Below are 8,406 nucleotides of genomic sequence, written 5' to 3' on the forward strand. Positions count from 1 at the left end.
TATTTTTGGGTTTGAAAATTACTAATACTTTAAGAATTTTGCAATTAAAATGACTTCATTGAGAATGATGAAAAGCACAATGAATATAGGCAAACATAATCTATCTTTTTAAACAGAAAAGCTCTGCGCAAGCAATTGGATGAGGATCAGCTGATGGCTGTCACTCAATGCAGGCATGTATATGGCCAGCCCTTCAAGGTCATTGACCGCTGGGACTGCAGTAGCAGCTATAGCAGCGCTATGGTGAGATGCACCCAAAAGCTCTAACTCAAGTATATATTATCATTTAGTAAGAGTGAAACAGACTTACATTTGGCGACTCCACGCAGAAAGATCTTTCCTTGTGTTAGTGACTGTCTGTGGTGAAGCTGTGGATAAATAGTAACAAGAAAGCTTTTGCGCATGCGTAAAAGCTGGCTGCAATGATCTGCTAGTGCAATTCGACACAAACATACATATGTACATACAAATGTATGTAGGTATGAGTGTACCTACTTGCAGGCAATACAGATACATTAAATTCAATAATTAAATACAATTGTACAAAGATATTTTGCCTATATATGGTGCCTTATATGCATTCTTAAATGATTGCAGTTGTTATTTCATACAACAATACCGTGGTACTTGTATTATGAGTGCCCAAGAAAAGTTGTTGTTTCAACTTTCTCGCCACATCATACTACACTTACAACACTGATGATTGACTCTCACTTATAAATGCATATTGGGACAGAACAACGTAAACTAACAATAATCAACAAACAGAAAAAAAAAACATAAGCTGCTATCCAGCTGTTCGCCTTCCTCCTGGGTGACGCATATATTTGGCCTCGATGCCACCACCAGTGCGGAACAACTAGTAAATGAAGAACGCACGGCTGACAGACGCAGGTGTTTTCGGCAGTAGAATCACAGCCTGCAATTCTCCTGATGCTCAATGAGCGTCTGCAGCTAACAACAGCTCATCTGTTTGTGTTGTCCAGACAGCTGATCTGACCAGCACAGCTGCGAAGTGGAGCTTTGGGTGGTTGGCCGTTAATCCCTCATTTATGTGTGGTGAAGTTACAGTTTAAATTAATTTAAAATTCTACCACTGGGTTTTTATAATTTACACACTAGGGTTTATATAAATTATGACTGGGTTATTATATAAATTACGGCTGGGGTATTAAATTCAGTTTAATACCGGGTTTTATATAAAATATGACTAAGTGCCGAATCTAAAAATAAATAGACAAAACTAAACTTAGAACAACGAAAAACTAAACATACGTATAACAAATATTTACCCTAATCTGGAAAACGGCACTTGGTATGGGAGGACGTGGAAGTGGACAACCATCTATTGCGTAGGTTAAGTGGACGGCATAGGTGCACTTTTGTGAATAAAAACACAATTAACGTATTAGTATATCAATCATACATTGCAGTACCATTGTATACTTACAAATACGATATATGCAACGGACTTCGCCAACCACTTCACTGAGATCTATTTTTTTCTGGTTTTAGTCACATGCACTTTTACACATTTTTTCCTCAGGTTCGGCACATAACCTGCCAACCATTTTCTTGCCAACAAAACCAACAACAAAACCTTTTTTCGGAAATTTGACAATTAATCTTACTCAAAATGTAATCGCTTGTCTATTTTGGTCTGAACTTAACACGATCAGCTGATCTAGCAATCCATGCTTGCATGTATCGTGGTCCACCAATAGAGGGCGCTATTTTTGGAGCTTTCAGTCTCATTTATAAAACATGACAAGATATTGAGTACCATTTTCTCAGACTACAAATTATTTTATGCAACTAAACAAATTAACTAATACAAATTAACTAGGACAATAAACATATAAATAAATAAGATAATAAATAATAGGTATAATTACGTATGTGTGCAGAAAAAGAAGAAAAAAAATGTTGCATACTTTTAGGCTTAGTCAATTTCAGCTACGACAAGCGGCCCATTACACATCCCCCTGGCAAAATCACACTTAGTCGTTGTAACGACAAAGTGGGATACCCGCTTGGAGGTAGCTTAACTGCAACGATGCGAAGATAAACGATTACTGCTTAAGGTCCTTCGCATGAAATTTGCCAGTTTTGTTTGTTGCTCCGATGTCAACTCGAGTTGCTACGAATTGACAAAGGTAATTGAGGCAACGCTGTCAGTCTGCGCCGGGTGCATCAAACATCTTGGCCAAATTGAGTATTTATAAATTGCTAACTAAACAAAAAAAACGTATGAAACACAAAACAATATTAAATAAACAAACAATAATCGAAATCAAACTCAAAAATATAAACCAATATGCCATGAATAAATTTGGAACCATGCAACACTTATCGAAGGAAGAGTTGCTAACTAATAGTCGAAAGCAGATATGGAAAACACCGAAAATAGGGAATCTGAAAAGTTGCTCCAGATATAGCGGCAAGTTAAGTAGTTCCAAACCACTTACTCGTTCCAAGCGAATATCTAGAAACAATATCCAAATACATTTAGGTTTTGTTAAATCGCTACCACTTACACTCGTATCCACGCAAAAGACAACGACCATGTTCGTGTGTATTGATTAACACAGAATAAAAAAAAAGTAGATGATGACAAAAAAGAAATAGGAAATTCAAGAACACAGATAGATTTTGGTTGCATCACTATCACTTACACTCGTATCCACGCATAAGATAACGACCATGTTCGTGTGCAGTGATCAACACAGAATCAAAAAGTAGATATTGGAAACAAGGAAAATAGGAAATTCGAAAACATAGATAGGTTTTGGTTGCATCACTACTACTTACACTCGTATCCACGCAGAAGATAACGACCATGCTCATGTGTAGTGATTAACACAGAAAAAAATAGATATTGAAAAGAAAAGAGGAAATTCGAAACATTGTTCCAGATACAGATCGATTTTGGCTGCATCACTACCACTTACACTCGTATCCACGCATAAGATAACGACCATGCTCGTGTATAGTGATTAACACAAAAAAGAAGAATATATTGAAACCAATGAAAATAGGGAATTCGAAAAAACATAGTTCCAAATATAGCGGCAAGTTAAGTAGTTCGAACCACTTACTCGTTCCAAGCGAATATTTAGAACCAATGTCCCCCTACAGATAGATTTTGGTTGCATCACTACCACTTACACTCGTATCCACGCAGAAGATAACGACCATGCTCGTGTGTAGTGATCAACACAGAATCAAAAAGCAGATATCGAAAAAGAAGAAAAGAATAGGAATGAATGGAAAATGATAGGACTAGTTGCTAGATAAGCATACCTACAATTAGTATGACGAGAAAGCAGCTCTGAGCCACGATCCGTTTCAAACACTAATTGAAATGTGAACGCCTTAACAGCCACTAAAGGGAAAGAAAAGAAATTGGGGAAAATATAAGCATTCATAAAGCTCCTTCATTTTAATAATACCAACTTTAAGAGCAATTATTTCAAAACCAAGTATAGCATAATAGCGCATGCAAACCATACTCAGTCGATAATAGATCGCCTAATTAGTAATATTACATTGTAAACTTTTATGATTGCTAAAGACGGACAATAAACAGTACTAAACACACTAAGCTGACTTGCGCCACCACGGGACTATGCAACCCCAGTCAATGAGTTTAACTGTCAATTGCTGAATTAATTTTGTAGTACTACTTTATTTCCATCGTTTTCATTAGGTGTTTTGCTTACCGCAAGAGGCAGATCTGGTCCACGAACTTTTTCAAAGTAAGCTCTACACCTAAAGAAATACGATAGCATATAAATGACAGTAGACAGTTTGACCGTTTGAGTATAAAGCCATTTTGAAGCTATTATTTTCTAAAACGTCAACCAACACCGTCTTGGTTAAGTTCTTTTGTCCTGATTTTACGAGGTCTTACTTTCTCGCTAATAAAATAGACACAAAGAGACTAACCTAGTACACAAATATGTATAAGGACAACAAAAGACTTGAATCACTAGCTGGTATTTATTCTAGAGCATAATTTTTTTATAGGCCATGTTTAGATTCTACCAAAAACAGGCCACACGATTGGGCGCCAAAATATATTATTAAATTATAATTATATCTGTAACGAATCACTATTGTAGTATTCGTCTGGTGCTGGTGTTGGGTTTAGTAGCGTGGCGTACGCCCCGGCTTCTCCGGGCTTTGCTCAGGTAGCATGGGGTTAAATAAAAGGCCAACTAATAGGACGCACCACTTATAACAATAATACATTTAAAATTCGCGTACATAAGGGAAGTCAGAGAAGAAGGAGTGTAATGGGAAGGTTACAATAAACAATAGTGAAAGAGACGAGAAAGGGAAGGAGAGGAAGGTAGGTTAACAAAGAACACGGAGCCACTCTCTCATGCAACACAGCTGTTATTGTGTGCAGACGCCCACCCTACCATGATCCTGCATTCATATGCCAAAAACTTAAAGTTGGCAGGATCCCTAAAAGACAGTGGTTCGGCTAACCTACTCCTGCTTGGTGATGCATGGTTCCAAATAAAAATGATTAAATTAAGCGAACATCCTTAATTTATTAACATATAAGAAAAGTGATTTGAATTTTAACATTACAAACGAAATGACAAGAAAAATAAATAAATAAATAAATTAACGGACAAACATAGTAAGTGTGTATGAGGCAGAAATTAATTAAATAAGGCAAAAAGAAAAGAATAAATAAAAGAAAACTAAAAATAATTAACCTATAAATATAAAATATGATCTAGCATAAATATAATATAACTAATTATTTTTGGGTTTGAAAATTACTAATACTTTAAGAATTTTGCAATTAAAATGACTTCATTGAGAATGATGAAAAGCACAATGAATATAGGCAAACATAATCTATCTTTTTAAACAGAAAAGCTCTGCGCAAGCAATTGGATGAGGATCAGCTGATGGCTGTCACTCAATGCAGGCATGTATATGGCCAGCCCTTCAAGGTCATTGACCGCTGGGACTGCAGTAGCAGCTATAGCAGCGCTGAGATGCACCCAAAAGCTCTAACTCAAGTATATATTATCATTTAGTAAGAGTGAAACAGACTTTCATACATTCGGCGACTCCCACGCAGAAAGATCTTTCCTTGTGTTAGTGACTGTCTGTGGTGAAGCTGTGGATAAATAGTAACAAGAAAGCTTTTGCGCATGCGTAAAAGCTGGCTGCTATGATCTGCTAGTGCAATTCCACACAAACATACATATGTACATACAAATGTATGTAGGTATGAGTGTACCTACTTGCAGGCAATACAGATACATTAAATTCAATAATTAAATACAATTGTACAAAGATATTTTGCCTATATATGGTGCCTTATATGCATTCTTAAATGATTGCAGTTGTTATTTCATACAACAATACCGTGGTACTTGTATTATGAGTGCCCAAGAAAAGTTGTTGTTTCAACTTTCTCGCCACATCATACTACACTTACAACACTGATGATTGACTCTCACTTATAAATGCATATTGGGACAGAACAACGTAAACTAACAATAATCAACAAACAGAAAAAAACATAAGCTGCTATCCAGCTGTTCGCCTTCCTCCTGGGTGACGCATATATTTGGCCTCGATGCCACCACCAGTGCGGAACAACTAGTAAATGACGAACGCACGGCTGACAGACACAGGTGTTTTCGGCAGTAGAATCACAGCCTGCAATTCTCCTGATGCTCAATGAGCGTCTGCAGCTAACAACAGCTCATCTGTTTGTGTTGTCCAGACAGCTGATCTGACCAGCACAGCTGCGAAGTGGAGCTTTGGGTGGTTGGCCGTTAATCCCTCATTTATGTGTGGTGAAGTTACAGTTTAAATTAATTTAAAATTCTACCACTGGATTTTTATAATTTACACAATAGGGTTTATATAAATTATGACTGGGTTATTATATAAATTACGGCTGGGGTATTAAATTCAGTTTAATACCGGGTTTTATATAAAATATGACTAAGTGCCGAATCTAAAAATAAATGGACAAAACTAAACTTAGAACAACGAAAAACTAAACATACGTATAACAAATATTTACCCTAATCTGGAAAACGGCACTTGGTATGGGAGGACGTGGAAGTGGACAACCATCTATTGCGTAGGTTAAGTGGACGGCATAGGTGCACTTTTGTGAATAAAAACACAATTAACGTATTAGTATATCAATCATACATTGCAGTACGATTGTATACTTACAAATACGATATATGCAACGGACTTCGCCAACCACTTCACTGAGATCTATTTTTTTTCTGGTTTTAGTCACATGCACTTTTACACATTTTTTCCTCAGGTTCGGCACATAACCTGCCAACCATTTTCTTGCCAACAAAACCAACAACAAAAACCTTTTTTTTCGGAAATTTGACAATTAATCCTACTCAAAAAAGGAAATCGCTTGTCTATTTTGGTCTGGACTTAACACGATCAGCTGATCTAGCAATCCATGCTTGCATGTATCGTGGTCCACCAATAGAGGGCGCTATTTTTGGAGCTTTCAGTTTCATTTGTAAATAAAGCTCCGCTTCTCAGAACAAAACATGACAAGACATTGAGCACCATTTTCTCAGACTACAAATTATTTTATGCAACTAAACAAATTAACTAATACAAATTAACTAGGACAATAAACATATAAATAAATAAGATAATAAATAATAGGTATAATTACGTATGTGTGCAGAAAAAGAAGAAAAAAATGTTGCATACTTTTAGGCTTAGTCAATTTCAGCTACAAAGTTGACAGCGCGTGCGCAGCGCAAAAATGAGCAAGCGAGTTAACAGCACAAGTGCAACGCAAAGCGAGTTAACAGCGCATGCACAAATTTAGGAAAAGAAAGTAAAAAGCGAGTTGGCAGAGCCAAGACCTTGACCTAGATAAAAAGGCGAGAGTGGGAGGAGCGGGGCTCTCACTCTGATAAGAACTTGCCAGTGCGTTACACGTAAACCCGCGAGTGATAAAGAAAAGTCTAAGAACCACGTGCCAAGTACACGTCGAACAGTTTAAACACGCAACACACGAGGATTTTAAAGGTACGTTCAAGCTAAATGCTTGATACCCTTTTACACTATAATTATTCCCTTTGCTCCCCGTTCAACACATGCGATTACGCATAGCCATTAGCATAGTCATTGTATTAACCCCCTTCGAGTGCGACAACGCACAAACACCACCACACTAACGATATACATTGTTTTTTTCTTTTCGCCGCATCTTTCGCTCGTCGTTGTCTACCTTTTCACACAACGCACACATTTTTCCCCGTTCACCGTAGTAGTGTGATTACAGATTACTACAGTCGACGCTGAAAAAGGGTGTATAGTGTGACTGTGCCAGTGTGATCACACGCCAGCATTTGTCTCACTCATACTGTGTGCCTCGTCTTCGCCCGTAGTGCTTGTGTAAAGCAAAGTGCCCGTTTGCGGGAACAGTAGTACAGTCGACACTGTAATAGTGTGTATGGTGCGGCCGTGTCAGTGTGATTACACACCAATACTCGCCTCACCTACACCGTACATCCCGGTTACGATTCTCCGCGAGGTATACCTAGCTCCCGTTAGCTGTAGTAGTGTGACTACAAACTACAGTCGACGCCGGAACAGCGTGTACAGTGTAATTGGGCCAGTGTGATTACACACTCTCAACCACTTTACCCACGCCGCGTGCTACGATTCATACAATCCGTCAGAACCCCGTTTCTTCCCGTTTAGCTGTGGTAGTGTGACTACAAACTACTACAGTCGACTCCGAAACAGCGTGTACAGTGTAATTGGGCCAGTGTGATTACACACTCTCAACCACTTCACCCACGCCGCGTGCTACGATTCATACAATTCGTCCGAACCCGTTTCTTCCCGTTAGCTGTAGTAGTGTGACTACAAACTACTACAGTCGACGCCGGAAAAACGTGTACAGTGTAATTGGGCTAGTGTGATTACACACTCGCAACCAGTTCACCCACGCCGCGTGCCCCGTTTTCCATATTCTTCGCACGAACCACAACTCTTCCCGTTTAGCTATAGTAGGGTGACTACAACCACTACAGTCGACGACGAAAAAATGTGTACACAGCTGCATAGACGGTGTGCTTCACACTGACTTCCGTGACAAATTCCCCCGTGTAACAATCCTATCGACGTTGGACCCGAGAAGAACCCCAGAAGCAGAAATATTCACATTATTGTTGACAAATCTGTTGCCAGAGAAATAACAAATAAAAATAAACAACGTTACAAATTGAGAACTCCTGTCTTTTCTTTACATCTTGATCTCCATTTGCCTACGAAGATCGTCTCACACCTTGAGATACTCGACTTGTAAGGTTTCAGCAAACATAAATTTTTCTTTCGATCCCTGGACAGCGCTAGCTACCTCGG

General features: G+C 38.4%; 2 long non-coding RNA genes across 2 annotated transcripts; both read right to left on the reverse strand.

Moving 5' to 3' along the window:
* Positions 1-487: 487 nt before the first annotated feature.
* LOC133849943 (uncharacterized) lies at positions 488-1,578 on the reverse strand. The gene is made up of 3 exons (XR_009895532.1): positions 1,451-1,578; positions 1,293-1,379; positions 488-1,223 (listed from the first exon to the last, which is right to left on the reverse strand). It is a non-coding gene; the product is annotated as an uncharacterized LOC133849943 (long non-coding RNA).
* Positions 1,579-5,923: 4,345 nt separating this feature from the next.
* LOC133849942 (uncharacterized) lies at positions 5,924-6,359 on the reverse strand. Its single transcript, XR_009895531.1, has 3 exons — positions 6,226-6,359; positions 6,068-6,154; positions 5,924-5,998 (listed from the first exon to the last, which is right to left on the reverse strand). It is a non-coding gene; the product is annotated as an uncharacterized LOC133849942 (long non-coding RNA).
* Between the last annotated feature and the right edge of the window lie 2,047 nt (positions 6,360-8,406).

This window comes from Drosophila sulfurigaster, unplaced genomic scaffold (genome assembly GCF_023558435.1).
Source record: "Drosophila sulfurigaster albostrigata strain 15112-1811.04 unplaced genomic scaffold, ASM2355843v2 ctg51_pilon, whole genome shotgun sequence".
Lineage (NCBI taxonomy): Eukaryota > Metazoa > Arthropoda > Insecta > Diptera > Drosophilidae > Drosophila > Drosophila sulfurigaster.